This window comes from Protopterus annectens, chromosome 10.part0 (assembly GCF_019279795.1).
Source record: "Protopterus annectens isolate FY-2018-M chromosome 10.part0, PAN1.0, whole genome shotgun sequence".
Classification (NCBI taxonomy): domain Eukaryota; kingdom Metazoa; phylum Chordata; order Ceratodontiformes; family Protopteridae; genus Protopterus; species Protopterus annectens.
In genome coordinates, this window is record NC_056744.1 from 1,606,698,034 (window position 1) to 1,606,713,962 (window position 15,929).

The following is a 15,929-nucleotide window of genomic DNA, read 5'->3' on the forward strand; positions in this document are numbered from 1 at the left end:
TACAGGCCCTCTTTTCTTGAGGCCCCAGTGGTTCAGCAGACAGAACAATGATCGTTGTACTTTTTCAGATTATCATGCAAGATTCACATGTGAAGCAAGGACAGGGTCCCCTTCACAGTTTTACAAGCAACACACACCCGAACAGGGACTTGAACCCTGGACCCTCAGATTAAAAGTCTGATGCTCTACTGACTGAGCTATCCGGGCTTCAGGGTGCCCGCTAGTTCTCTTCACCAGGCTGCATTCAGACTGGGGCCTTTCTCCTAGTTCTTAAATATCCACTTCAAAGAATGGGGCAAACAGACAAAAGAAATACGTTCAGCAAGCAACTTGAAGGAAAATGTCCCATTTGAGACATTCACTCTATCGCAGTGACAGTCAAGTAGTGGTGTCACTAAAGGTGTACTTTCACTACAAGGCAGCTACCCTTCAACTGCTCTGTCTTCCCATTATACTCCAGTGGAATGACACTAGCCTGTACTCGGTGACTGCATTGCGGTGTTGCTGCTGCAAGTCTACTGTAGTGACTCATGGGACGGTATACCATGCCTAACAAACATTGTCAGTAACACATCATTCTAGGTCATGACAACTTCAGAAGCTGAAAAGTCATCCGCTGCTGATTGCTGTCCTGTCATTTTGTCAAAATGTAGCTGCACAGTATCCATCCAGGGCCCTCTGCTCTTCGTTAATCTTCTTCCATACCACCTCTTTCTTAGAAGAAATTATAGCAGCACCAGCAGCATTCGCAGACCTGTGCAACTGCCTTGTACCCCATATGCATGCTTAGCCCTCACCTGCTAATTGAGGTGTCCATCTAGCATGTAAAACAAGGTGTTGAAGGCTGGGGTTCAGTGTTTAGCTGCTGGAGGGAGGAGTTCAACCTTTATCGAAGCCCAGAAAGGGAAAAGTCAGTAAAGTAATATCACTAGACAGCCTCAGAAAATGATTCCAAAGATAACTGGAGGGGAAAATCGCAACGGAACTTCATCTTGCTCTAGCCTAGATACTGTCAGGCTCTGACAAGTTGGTCAGAAAGGAAAGCTCTTTCAGAGGAGCTTAAACTTTTTTTTCTGGTACTTAAAGGCCCTCTTTTCTTGAGGCCCCAGTGGTTCAGCAGACAGAACAACGATCGTTGTACTTTTTCAGATTATCATGCAAGATTCACATGTGAAGCAAGGACAGGGTCCCCTTCACAGTTTTACAAGCAACTAAAGAAACACACGCCCAAACAGGGACTTGAACCCTGGACCCTCAGATTAAAAGTCTGATGCTCTACCGACTGAGCTATCCGGGCTTCAGGCTTCAGCGTGCCTGCTAGTTCTCTTCACCAGGCTGCATTCAGACCGGGGCCTTTCTCCTAGTTCTTAAATATCCACTTCAAAGAATGGGGCAAACAGACAAAAGAAATACGTTCAGCAAGCAACTTGAAGGAAAATGTCCCATTCGAGACATTCACTCTATCGCAGTGACAGTCAAGTAGTGGTGTCACTAAAGGTGTACTTTCACTACAAGGCAGCTACCCTTCAACTGCTCTGTCTTCCCATTATACTCCAGTGGAATGACACTAGCCTGTACTCGGTGACTGCATTGCGGTGTTGCTGCTGCAAGTCTACTGTAGTGACTCATGGGACGGTATACCATGCCTAACAAACATTGTCAGTAACACATCATTCTAGGTCATGACAACTTCAGAAGCTGAAAAGTCATCCGCTGCTGATTGCTGTCCTGTCATTTTGTCAAAATGTAGCTGCACAGTATCCATCCAGGGCCCTCTGCTCTTCGTTAATCTTCTTCCATACCACCTCTTTCTTAGAAGAAATTATAGCAGCACCAGCAGCATTCGCAGACCTGTGCAACTGCCTTGTACCCCATATGCATGCTTAGCCCTCACCTGCTAATTGAGGTGTCCATCTAGCATGTAAAACAAGGTGTTGAAGGCTGGGGTTCAGTGTTTAGCTGCTGGAGGGAGGAGTTCAACCTTTATCGAAGCCCAGAAAGGGAAAAGTCAGTAAAGTAATATCACTAGACAGCCTCAGAAAATGATTCCAAAGATAACTGGCGGGAAAATCGCAACGGAACTTCATCTTGCTCTAGCCTAGATACTGTCAGGCTCTGACAAGTTGGTCAGAAAGGAAAGCTCTTTCAGAGGAGCTTAAACTTTTTCTTCTGGTACTTAAAGGCCCTCTTTTCTTGAGGCCCCAGTGGTTCAGCAGACAGAACAACGATCGTTGTACTTTTTCAGATTATCATGCAAGATTCACATGTGAAGCAAGGACAGGGTCCCCTTCACAGTTTTACAAGCAACTAAAGAAACACACGCCCGAACAGGGACTTGAACCCTGGACCCTCAGATTAAAAGTCTGATGCTCTACCGACTGAGCTATCCGGGCTTCAGGCTTCAGAGTGCCTGCTAGTTCTCTTCACCAGGCTGCATTCAGACCGGGGCCTTTCTCCTAGTTCTTAAATATCCACTTCAAAGAATGGGGCAAACAGACAAAAGAAATATGTTCAGCAAGCAACTTGAAGGAAAATGTCCCATTCGAGACATTCACTCTATCGCAGTGACAGTCAAGTAGTGGTGTCACTAAAGGTGTACTTTCACTACAAGGCAGCTACCCTTCAACTGCTCTGTCTTCCCATTATACTCCAGTGGAATGACACTAGCCTGTACTCGGTGACTGCATTGCGGTGTTGCTGCTGCAAGTCTACTGTAGTGACTCATGGGATGGTATACCATGCCTAACAAACATTGTCAGTAACACATCATTCTAGGTCATGACAACTTCAGAAGCTGAAAAGTCATCCGCTGCTGATTGCTGTCCTGTCATTTTGTCAAAATGTAGCTGCACAGTATCCATCCAGGGCCCTCTGCTCTTCGTTAATCTTCTTCCATACCACCTCTTTCTTAGAAGAAATTATAGCAGCACCAGCAGCATTCGCAGACCTGTGCAACTGCCTTGTACCCCATATGCATGCTTAGCCCTCACCTGCTAATTGAGGTGTCCATCTAGCATGTAAAACAAGGTGTTGAAGGCTGGGGTTCAGTGTTTAGCTGCTGGAGGGAGGAGTTCAACCTTTATCGAAGCCCAGAAAGGGAAAAGTCAGTAAAGTAATATCACTAGACAGCCTCAGAAAATGATTCCAAAGATAACTGGAGGGGAAAATCGCAACGGAACTTCATCTTGCTCTAGCCTAGATACTGTCAGGCTCTGACAAGTTGGTCAGAAAGGAAAGCTCTTTCAGAGGAGCTTAAACTTTTTTTTCTGGTACTTAAAGGCCCTCTTTTCTTGAGGCCCCAGTGGTTCAGCAGACAGAACAACGATCGTTGTACTTTTTCAGATTATCATGCAAGATTCACATGTGAAGCAAGGACAGGGTCCCCTTCACAGTTTTACAAGCAACTAAAGAAACACACACCCGAACAGGGACTTGAACCCTGGACCCTCAGATTAAAAGTCTGATGCTCTACCGACTGAGCTATCCGGGCTTCAGGCTTCAGCGTGCCTGCTAGTTCTCTTCACCAGGCTGCATTCAGACCGGGGCCTTTCTCCTAGTTCTTAAATATCCACTTCAAAGAATGGGGCAAACAGACAAAAGAAATACGTTCAGCAAGCAACTTGAAGGAAAATGTCCCATTCGAGACATTCACTCTATCGCAGTGACAGTCAAGTAGTGGTGTCACTAAAGGTGTACTTTCACTACAAGGCAGCTACCCTTCAACTGCTCTGTCTTCCCATTATACTCCAGTGGAATGACACTAGCCTGTACTCGGTGACTGCATTGCGGTGTTGCTGCTGCAAGTCTACTGTAGTGACTCATGGGACGGTATACCATGCCTAACAAACATTGTCAGTAACACATCATTCTAGGTCATGACAACTTCAGAAGCTGAAAAGTCATCCGCTGCTGATTGCTGTCCTGTCATTTTGTCAAAATGTAGCTGCACAGTATCCATCCAGGGCCCTCTGCTCTTCGTTAATCTTCTTCCATACCACCTCTTTCTTAGAAGAAATTATAGCAGCACCAGCAGCATTCGCAGACCTGTGCAACTGCCTTGTACCCCATATGCATGCTTAGCCCTCACCTGCTAATTGAGGTGTCCATCTAGCATGTAAAACAAGGTGTTGAAGGCTGGGGTTCAGTGTTTAGCTGCTGGAGGGAGGAGTTCAACCTTTATCGAAGCCCAGAAAGGGAAAAGTCAGTAAAGTAATATCACTAGACAGCCTCAGAAAATGATTCCAAAGATAACTGGAGGGGAAAATCGCAACGGAACTTCATCTTGCTCTAGCCTAGATACTGTCAGGCTCTGACAAGTTGGTCAGAAAGGAAAGCTCTTTCAGAGGAGCTTAAACTTTTTCTTCTGGTACTTAAAGGCCCTCTTTTCTTGAGGCCCCAGTGGTTCAGCAGACAGAACAATGATCGTTGTACTTTTTCAGATTATCATGCAAGATTCACATGTGAAGCAAGGACAGGGTCCCCTTCACAGTTTTACAAGCAACTAAAGAAACACACGCCCGAACAGGGACTTGAACCCTGGACCCTCAAATTAAAAGTCTGATGCTCTACCGACTGAGCTATCCGGGCTTCAGGCTTCAGCGTGCCTGCTAGTTCTCTTCACCAGGCTGCATTCAGACCGGGGCCTTTCTCCTAGTTCTTAAATATCCACTTCAAAGAATGGGGCAAACAGACAAAAGAAATACGTTCAGCAAGCAACTTGAAGGAAAATGTCCCATTCGAGACATTCACTCTATCGCAGTGACAGTCAAGTAGTGGTGTCACTAAAGGTGTACTTTCACTACAAGGCAGCTACCCTTCAACTGCTCTGTCTTCCCATTATACTCCAGTGGAATGACACTAGCCTGTACTCGGTGACTGCATTGCGGTGTTGCTGCTGCAAGTCTACTGTAGTGACTCATGGGACGGTATACCATGCCTAACAAACATTGTCAGTAACACATCATTCTAGGTCATGACAACTTCAGAAGCTGAAAAGTCATCCGCTGCTGATTGCTGTCCTGTCATTTTGTCAAAATGTAGCTGCACAGTATCCATCCAGGGCCCTCTGCTCTTCGTTAATCTTCTTCCATACCACCTCTTTCTTAGAAGAAATTATAGCAGCACCAGCAGCATTAGCAGACCTGTGCAACTGCCTTGTACCCCATATGCATGTCACCTGCCCCTTGACAAGGTGTTGAAGGCTGGGGTTCAGTGTTTAGCTGCTGGAAGGAGGAGTTCAACCTTTATCGAAGCCCAGAAAGGGAAAAGTCAGAAAAGTAATATCACTAGACAGCCTCAGAAAATGATTCCAAGGATAACTGGAGGGGAAAATCGCAACGGAATGTCATCTTGCTCTAGCCTAGATACTGTCAGGCTCTGACAAGTTGGTCAGAAAGGAAAGCTCGTTCAGAGGAGCTTGAATTTTTTTTTCTCGTACTTGAAGGCCCTCTTTCCTTAAGGCCCCAGTGGTTCAGTAGATAGAACAATGATTGTTGTACTTTTTCAAATTATCATACAAGATTCACATGTGAAGCAAGGACAGGGCTGCTTTCATAGTTTTACAAGCAACTGAGGAAATACACACCTGTACAGAGACTTGAACCCTGCACCTCAGATTAAAAGTCTGATGCTCTACAGACTGAGCTAATCAGGCTTCAAACTTAGGAGTGCCTGCTAGTTCTCTTCACCAGGCTGCATTCAGACCGGAGCCTTTCTCCTATTTCTTAAATATCCTCTTCAAAGAATGGGGCAAACAGACAAAAGAAATACGTTCAGCAAGCAACTTGAAGGAAAATGTCCCATTAGAGACATTCACTCTATCGCAGGTGACAGTCAGTAGTGTGTGTCACTAAAAGGTGTACTTTCAAGGCAGCTACCCTACCCTTCAACTGCTCTGTCTTCCCATTATACTCCAATGACTGACACCTGCCTGTGACTGCTGCATTGTGCATGTGCTGCTGCTGTGCTACTGTAGTGACTCATGGGACGGTATACCATGCCTAACAAACATTGTCAGTAACACATCATTCTAGGTCATGACAACTTCAGAAGCTGAAAAGTCATCCGCTGCTGATTGCTGTCCTGTCATTTTGTCAAACTGTAGCTGCACAGTATCCATCCAGGGCCCTCTGCTCTTTGTTAACCTTCTTCGATGCCACCTCTTTCTTAGAAGAAATTATGGCCGCACCAGCTGCATTCGCAGACCTGTGCAACTGCCTTGTACCCCATATTCAAACTAATTCCATCCTCGGCTGCTGCGTCTCCTGCTATTAGCGTCTGCAACCATAGTAAGCCTTCCTACCCTGCAATACTCTGACTGCGCCTGGCTTGGATGCCTACATCTAACCTAAAACATAACAAACTAAAGTGCCTCAACCCTGCATGGGAATAGGACTAATCTCCTCATAGAAAAGCTTAGAAACCTTCCTACCCTGCAATACTCTGACTGCGCCTGGCTTGGATGCCTACATCTAACCTAAAACATAACAAACTAAACTGCCTCAACCCTGCATGGGAATAGGACTAAGCTCCTCATAGAAAAGCTTAGAAAGTATGTACAACAGCTGCTACTCCTTGTATTATTATTAAAGAATCTTAAAGCCCTGCTAGTTATTCAGTACGCTCCCTTGCCAGGAAACCCAGCAGCCAAACTCTAATTTAACCCTGTGCCTCCAATACTAGCCCTCCTCTTGGCCACTTTTTGCTCTACCAGACTCTCTACCTATTACACAACCCAGCCTTGGGATCTACCTTGGGGAAACCACAAGTGCATTCAGCATTTGTCCACTAGTTGGCACACTCTCCCCACTACTCCTGACTTCCCATATCTTTTCCTTTACTCTCCAGTATCTCATACATGTTTCAACTCCTCTATCTTTCTTTTTCTCTCTCCCTCTTCTAAACCTTGTTACCAACTCCTTCCCACTAAATCTCCGGTCCCTTGTACTCACCTTCTCCATTCATCTGTTTACTGATAGATTCTCGCCCTCATTCTGTCTTCCTTGGTTCTTTTTCTGTTACTGCTCACATCGAATTGTCCTCTATTCTCTCACTCCCCCCTGACACTCACTGCCTAACTAGAATGCAATATCCTTGCCCTCCATACTCTAATCATACTTACCAGTCTCTCCTTCTCTTCTGATCCTATCTATCTGTCTACATACTCAGTCACTCTATTCTCCTTCTGTTTTATATCCAACTATACACAACTTCAGTTAATACCCAAAATAGACCTTCCGGTCTGTACCTGTGAATGCCCATCCTGTTCCTCCCTCCTCCTACCTAACATCCTCCCTGAATTTATAAAACCTCCCCATTCCAGGGTGCCATTTTTCAAACTAATTCCGTCCTCGGCTGCTGCGTCTCCTGGTATTAGCGTCTGCAACCATAGTAAGGTAAATCTTGCTGTTTTTTAATACTGTGCCGCTTTTTGTAGTATATTGATACAGTGTAAAGTAAATGCTGATTGCTTGTTTATCTGCAACCATAGTAGGGTAAATCTTGTTGTTTTTTTTTAATACTGTACCGCTTTTGTTGTATAAGTAAAATAGTATTAGCCAAACGTGTTTGCACGCTTATCTATGTCTGTACTATAATACGAACATAAGCGGTTGAGAGACAGTGCTTGATACCTTGACTTCTGCTTGATACCTAGCAATGTCCGTACACTGAATGGGTTAGAATAACCTATTGTAGGCTGGTTTAGCGGTCAATGCTTTGTGCTAGTCAACCTCAACCAAGCATTGTGCATATTCCCTGTGAGTGCTAGACAGAATATCATAACGCAACCCATGCATGTGTGCTGTGTACGTGATGAAACGCTAACTAATTTTCAGACCTGTGTTTCACATATTCTTGGGGTTACTGTCCAAATATACTTAAAAAGAAAATGGCAACCCTTGCATGTGCGACAGTTAAAGCGTTCAGTGTACATCACCTACCAGCCCTGAACCTGTACTACATGCATGAAATAATTCAAAAGGAAGACAACTGCAAGGACTTCCATACTTAATTAACAGTATAAGATATTGTGCATGATATTGTATAACTAAGAGCAATGTTTAGCCGGTCCTAAAGTAACACAGTTCAGCTACCTCACTGTAGCTTGCTGAGAGCGTTGGGTAACAGCAGCCGAAAACGCCAACCTCAGCACGTGTTCTACTGGGATTCCCTAATTAATATCCTGTTCAAAAAGGCTTACCCAATCGTCCTAACTCTTTGTGATACTGGTTATGCTTTGTTGTGTGGCAACGTTTTCTCTGATCTGCTTATTTGAGCGCATTTTATTTTATAGACTATTTGAAGTGGGATGCCTTTGCTGATTTAGAATACTTGTGTTTTAACTGTTATATTTTAAAGTATATTCTATTGTGAGCCAATGTGTTTGGGTAACTGTGTATCTAAAGTGCAATTTTCTCTCTCCACATTCTCTCCTCTTCTCCAGCCTTCCTACCCTGCAATACTCTGACTGCACCTGGCTTGGATGCCTACATCTAACCTAAAACATAACAAACTAAACTGCCTCAACCCTGCATGGGAATAGGACTAAGCTCCTCATAGAAAAGCTTAGAAAGTATGTACAACAGCTGCTACTCCTTGTATTATTATTAAAGAATCTTAAAGCCCTGCTAGGTATTCAGCATGCTCCCTTGCCAGGAAACCCAGCAGCCAAATGCTAATTTAACCCTGTACCTCCAATACTAGCCCTCCTCTAGGCCACTATTTGCTCTACCAGACTCTCTACCTATTACACAACCCAGCCTTGGGATCTACCTTGGGGAAACCACAAGTGCATTCAGCATTTGTCCACTAGGTGGCACACTCTCCCCACTACTCCTGACTTCCCATATCTTTTCCTTTACTCTCCAGTATCTCATACATGTTTCAACTCCTCTATCTTTCTTTTTCTCTCTCCCTCTTCTAAACGTTGTTACCAACTCCTTCCCACTAAATCTCCGGTCCCTTGTACTCACCTTCTCCATTCATCTGTTTACTGATAGATTCTTGCCCTCATTCTGTCTTCCTTGGTTCTTCCCGCTCCGTTCGCCCTTCGGGCTCAGTCCGCTCCCCTACCCTGCCCCCAATTCCCAACTGCCCCCACTACATCTACACTTATACCTCCATAACCACACCCACTATATCACCTATCCAATTACACTCCCAACTCTCTGTTTATCCACTCCCTTCCCTGCCCATTCTAATCATCACTCATCCTCCTAGAAAACCCTACCTCACTAATCAGTCTCCTCTACTCAAGCCTACACCCTCTACCTAACTCCACCCATATAACCTTACTCTATACTTCCCCCCACAATTATTCAGAGACAAACCTACTTCCAGTTGACAGAACCCTCCTAACTCTACTTGCAACAACTTAGCAACTCTTTACTATTCATCTTCATTTCTTTGCTTTTCAGATCCATCTTTAAAATGCGCCCAAAACCATTGTCCTCCTCCACTCTACTACTACTTCTCCTCAATATAGTATACATTTACTATCTCACCCAGCCCAATTACATTAACCACTCACAGGCCTTCCACATAACAATACATCTCAACTCACCTCCTTTAAAATCACACACCAAAATATCTCCCCATCTTTACCCTATACAAAGCCATCTACTCTTTACTTATAAACTCATCAACACTCAAATTAACCATACCACCATAGTAACTAACAAACCCTTTACCTACATAATAAAGCCCAATCTAAGTTTTAAGCACTCCAAATACCTCACCAACCTTACCCTATATCTAATAACCACTCTATTATCAGGATACATCCATCCCAACCCAGGCCCCTCCACCTCTACCAACACCGATAATTCTATACTATTCACCTCTCTAAACTCCCAAAGCATAGTCAACAAAGTACCAAACCTCCATGCTTGGCTTTCACATAATAAACCTGATATCCTATCTATCTCTGAAACTTGATTAAAACCCCACATAAAGGACCACGAAATTACACCACCCAACTACTCAATCATCAGAAAAGATAGAACCAAAAAAAAAGGAGGCAGGGTTGCTCTACTATACTCATCCTCCTTGTTAGTCACCCCTTATAACAAACCCATTCCCAGTTTCAATAATGCTGAACTACTCCTATCAGTACTTCAAGTCAATAAATACAAGCACATATGTATAGCCTCCCTTTACATTCCCCCCAGAGATAATATTACCACACTAGAGAATATCCTATCCTGGCTCTCCTCCAACATTAGCAATGAAATCATAATTTTGGGTGACACCAATATCAATTGGTCATCCATTCATTCTTCCTCAAACCCACTTAATATCAACCTTTACAACTTCTCACAACTAATTAATAATATTACCCGCCCCTCAAAATCTCTTTCAAAGGGTAGCATTCTAGACTGGATTCTAGTCTCTCACCCTCATTATTTCTCCAACAGTGGTACCCTTCCAGACTCCTTTAGTGACCACCTACCTATCATCACATATCGACTACCAGCACCTTTACAGAGAACACATAATTATATTACTACCCGCAACCATAAAAATTTCAACCCAATAGCTTTCTCCAACTCTCTAAAAGTAGTTGACTGGAACATTCTAAAAACTTTACCTCTAGATAATGCCGTAGCCCACTTCAACACAACCTTTTTGAACCTTCTAGACTACCATGTTCCTATAAGGACTAAAAGAATAAAACTAAAAACTAGCCCTTGGTTAACCAAAGACACACTAAGAGCCATGCGACACAGAGACAAGGCCTGGACACTTTATCAGAAAAATAAAACTCCACTCACCCACAATGAATTTAAAACACTTAGAAACAAAGTAAAAAGGCTTGTCATCACCGATTGGCAAAACTACTTTTCCATACTCTAAAACACTAACAACACAAATCCTCAAAAATTCTGGAAAGGAATCTCTTCCCTTATCAATCCTGGCAAAATAACCAACCCCAGCCCAGACCCCAATGTTTCTGATATGGACTTGGCTACACAATTCAACTCTTTTTTCATTAATTCTATTTCCAAACTAACCTCCTCTTTCTCTGATACCACTACATCCTCAACTTCACCCTCATCCACCTCTACCTTTCCCTCCACTCCCACCACCACTCTTACTTCCTCTCCAATACCACATCCCTCAAATACCCTACCCCCCTTTCTCAACCTTTCTCACTTAAACCTATTCCCACATCTACCATAAAAAAACTCCTCCAGAAACTAAAGCCATGCTCTAATGCCCCAGACAATATTCCTTCTTACTTCCTTAGCATAACCGCAGAAGCTATAGCCTACCCTATTAGTATTCTAATCAACCGCTCTATCCAAGAAAGCATGGTACCCCAAATTTGGAGAAAGGCATTTATCATACCATTGCATAAAGGTGGCAATAATAACAATATTACAAACTTCCGTCCCATAGCTATTCTGTCTCCCATCTCTAAACTCCTAGAAAATGTATCCATTTGCAGCTCCTACCTTACCTCTTAGACAATCACCTGCTGACTCCAACGCAGCACGGCTTTAGACCCAGCCATAGTACTATGACAGCCCTCCTCTCCTTCCTAGAAACTATAAATAAAGCCCGGGACTCTGGACACATTGTTTCTACCCTTCTACTAGACCTCTCAAAGGCCTTTGATACTATCTCTCACAAACTACTCCTAAAGAAACTCTCCCAACTTAACTTATCTCCTTCCTCATTAAACTGGTTCTCTAGTTACTTATCTAATAGAGCTCAAGCAGTTAAATGGAAAAAAGCCATCTCCTCATTCCTTAATACCCCAACTGGGGTCCCCCAAGGTTCCATATTGGGTCCTCTTCTATTCAACATCTTCATAAATGACTTCCGTAATTCCATCCCATTCTCTAATATTACTTAATATGCAGACGATTCAACTATTATCAGCTCGGCCACATCCATCCCTGCACTCCAAAAGCTTACACAAGACGCATTCTCAATCACTGAACAATGGATGAGAAAAAAACACCTAGCACTAAATGCTTCTAAAACCAAACTAATGGTATTTACACCCTCTAAACACATCTCTATCAATCCAAACTCTTTTATAATCACTAGTAACAACAACACAACCTTGGAATTGGTGCCAGAGGCTAAGTTACTTGGGGTTCAAATTGATAGTCAGCTTAAATTCAACTCCCACATACTACTTAACATAAAAAAAACTCATCAAAAACTAGGCATGCTCTATCGACAAAAACGTTTCCTTACACCCTCTACTAAAATCACTCTTTCTTCCACATTCCTGATTCCCTCTCTTCTTTATGGAGCCCCACTCCTGACTTACCTACAATCTTCCCTCAAAACACAACTTTCCTCATGCTACAATAAAATAGCCAAATTTGCTACTAGTCATAAAGCATCTACTCACCATTGTTCTTCTCTCCACAAACTAGCATGGCTAGAACTACACAACCAACTTATCTATTCTCAACTTACTCTTGCTCATAAGCTCATTTTCAAACCCTTCCTTTGTCCATCTCTCTCCTCTGCCTTTAAAATGCACATGCCCAATAGAGTACTCAGAACTAACAACCAAAACCTAATTGAATTATACAAACCAATTCGACCCCCAGGTAAAAATCTCCTATCCTATAGTCTAGCTCGTCTCTGGAATTCCCTACCTCCAGCTATTCGTACCACCTTCAACCATTTTACATTCAAAAAATCCCTTTACTCTCATCTACTAACCCAGTGGGAATGCTCTTGCACCAACCCTTCATAAATCAAGACTGCCTTTACCTCTCTTTTCCTACATACCAACAAGAACTCATGTCTGCCTTTACCTCCTTCCTCCTCCTTACCTACAATTTCCTTGTTTCTGCCTCTCCTATAGTATTACTCTGTATCCTTTTAGCTAGCTTCCTTACTCAAAATGGCTCTCAGTATCTCTACTGAAATGTTTTCATCTCCTAATCAGTTTCATCACTAATCCCACCTAAATGTTATACTCTTACTATATAATCTTGTAAATACTGTAATATGAGTTGCTTCTATAGTATGTACCATCTGAAATATGCTTAACTATGTAATTTTGTAAATATTGCAATACATATCCAAAAACTATGTAACCTTGTTTCTGGAGCTTTTCTCCCCAGGACTCCATTGAAAATGGGTTCATCTTGGCCCAATGGACTATCCTGGTAAACCAACTGCAAATAAATAAAAATAAATAAATAAATAAATAATATGCATGCTTAGCCCTCACCTGCTAATTGAGGTGTCCATCTAGCATGTAAAACAAGGTGTTGAAGGCTGGGGTTCAGTGTTTAGCTGCTGGAGGGAGGAGTTCAACCTTTATCGAAGCCCAGAAAGGGAAAAGTCAGTAAAGTAATATCACTAGACAGCCTCAGAAAATGATTCCAAGGATAACTGGAGGGAAAATCGCAACGGAACTTCATCTTGCTCTAACCTAGATACTGTCAGGCTCTGACAGTTGGTCAGAAAGGAAAGCTCTTTCAGAGGAGCTTGAACTTTTTCTTCAGGTACTTAAAGGCCCTCTTTTCTTGAGGCCCCAGTGGTTCGGCAAACAGAACAATGATCGCTGTACTTTCACAGATTATCATGCAAGAGTCACATGTGAAGCAAGGACAGGGTCCCCTTCACAGTTTTACAAGCAACTAAAGAAACACCCAGCTGAACAGGGACTTGAACCCTGGACCCTCAGATTAAAAGTCTGATGCTCTACCGACCGAGCTCTCCAGGCTTCGGGCTTCAAGCTTCAAAGTGTCTGCTAGTTCTCTTCACCAGGCTGCATTCAGACCAGAGCCTTTCTACTAGTTCTTAAATATCCACTTCAAAGAATGGGGCAAACAGACAAAAGAAATACGTTCAGCAAGCAACTTGAAGGAAAATGTCCCATTCGAGACATTCACTCTATCGCAGTGACAGTCAAGTAGTGGTGTCACTAAAGGTGTACTTTCACTACAAGGCAGCTACCCTTCAACTGCTCTGTCTTCCCATTATACTCCAGTGGAATGACACTAGCCTGTACTCGGTGACTGCACTGCGGTGTTGCTGCTGCAAGTCTACTATAGTGACTCTTGGGACGGTATACCATGCCTAACAAACATTGTCAGTAGCACATCATTCTAGGTCATGACAACTTCAGAAGCTGAAAAGTCATCCGCTGCTAATTGCAGTCCTGTCATTTTGTCAAAATGTAGCTGCGCAGTATCCATCCAGGGCCCTCTCCTCTTCGTTAATCTTCTTCCATACCACCTCTTTCTTAGAAGAAATTATAGCAGCACCAGCAGCATTCGCAGACCGGTGCAACTGCCTTGTACCCCATATGCATGCTTAGGCCTCACCTGCTAATTGAGGTGTTCATCTAGCATGTAAAACAAGGTGTTGAAGGCTGGGGTTCAGTGTTTAGCTGCTAGAGGGAGGAGTTCAACCTTTATCGAACCCAGAAAGGGAAAAGTCAGTAAAGTAATATCACTAGACAGCCTCAGAAAATGATTCCAAGGATAACTGGAGGGAAAATTGCAATGGAACTTCATATTGCTCTAGCCTAGATACTGTCAGGCTCTGACAACTTGGTCAGAAAGGAAAGCTCTTTCAGAGGAGCTTGAACTTATTATTCGGGTACTTAAGGGCCCTCTTTTCTTGAGGCCCCAGTGGTTCGGCAGACAGAACAATGATCGTTGTACTTTTTCAGATTATCAAGCAAGATTCACATGCGAAGTAAGGACCGGGTCCTCTTCACAGTTTTACAAGCATCTAAAGAAGCTCACACCCCAACAGGGGCTTGAACCCTGAACCCTCAGATTAAAAGTCCGATGCTCTGCCGACCGAGCTACCCAGGCTTCAGACTTCAAACTGCCTGCTATTTCTCTTCACCAGGCTGCATTCAGACCAGAGCCTTTCTCCTAGTTCTTAAATATCCACTTCAAAGAATTGGGCAAACAGACAAAAGAAATACGTTCAGCAAGCAACTTGAAGGAAAATGTCCCATTTGAGACATTCACTCTATTGCAGTGACAGTCAAGTAGTGGTGTCACTAAAGGTGTACTTTCACTACAAGGCAGCTACCCTTCAACTGCTCTGTCTTCCCATTATACTCCAGTGGAATGACACTAGCCTGTACTCAGTGACTGCATTGCGGTGTTGCTGCTGCAAGTCTACTGTAGTGACTCATGGGACGGTATACCATGCCTAACAAACATTGTCAGTAACACATCATTCTAGGTCTCGACAACTTCAGAAACTGAAAAGTCATCCGCTGATGATTGCTGTCCTGTCACTTTGTCAAAATGTAGCTGCACAGTATCCATCCAGGGCCCTCTGCTCTTCGTTAATCTTCTTCCATACCACCTCTTTCTTAGAAGAAATTATAGCAGCACCAGTAGCATTCGCACACCTGTGCAACTGCCTTGTACCCCATATGCATGCTTAGCCCTCACCTGCTAATTGAGGTGTCCATCTAGCATGTAAAACAAGGTGTTGAAGGCTGGGGTTCATTGTTTAGCTGCTGGAGGGAGGAGTTCAACCTTTATCGAAGCCCAGAAAGGGAAAAGTCAGTAAAGTAATATCACTAGACAGCCTCAGAAAATGATTCCAAGGATAACTGGAGGGAAAATCGCAACAGAACTTCACCTTGCTCTAGCCTAGATACTGTCAGGCTCTGACAAGTTGGTCAGAAAGGAAAGCTCTTTCAGATGAGCTTGAATTTTTTCTTCTGGTACTTAAAGGCCCTCTTTTCTTGAGGACCCAGTGGTTTGGCAGACAGAACAGCTATCGTTGTACTTTTTCAGATTGTCATGCAAGATTCACATGTGAAGCAAGGACAGGGTCCCCTTCACAGTTTTACAAGCAACTAAATCAACACACCCCCAACAGGGACTTGAACCTTGGACCCTCAGATTAAAAGTCTGATGCTCTACCAACGGAGCTAGCCAGACTTCAGGTTTCAGAGTGCCTGCTAGTTC

The 15,929-nt window shown here is 43.4% G+C and overlaps 5 non-coding genes across 5 annotated transcripts; all 5 read right to left on the bottom strand.

Annotated features, from left to right (window-relative positions):
• Positions 1–1,224: 1,224 nt before the first annotated feature.
• On the bottom strand, positions 1,225–1,297 carry TRNAK-UUU. Its single transcript has one exon. It is a non-coding gene; the product is annotated as a tRNA-Lys (tRNA).
• A 1,023-nt stretch (positions 1,298–2,320) lies between these two features.
• Positions 2,321–2,393, bottom strand: TRNAK-UUU. The gene has a single exon. It is a non-coding gene; the product is annotated as a tRNA-Lys (tRNA).
• A 1,024-nt stretch (positions 2,394–3,417) lies between these two features.
• TRNAK-UUU lies at positions 3,418–3,490 on the bottom strand. Its single transcript has one exon. It is a non-coding gene; the product is annotated as a tRNA-Lys (tRNA).
• Positions 3,491–4,514: 1,024 nt separating this feature from the next.
• Positions 4,515–4,587, bottom strand: TRNAK-UUU. Its single transcript has one exon. It is a non-coding gene; the product is annotated as a tRNA-Lys (tRNA).
• A 9,045-nt stretch (positions 4,588–13,632) lies between these two features.
• Positions 13,633–13,706, bottom strand: TRNAK-UUU. The gene has a single exon. It is a non-coding gene; the product is annotated as a tRNA-Lys (tRNA).
• Between the last annotated feature and the right edge of the window lie 2,223 nt (positions 13,707–15,929).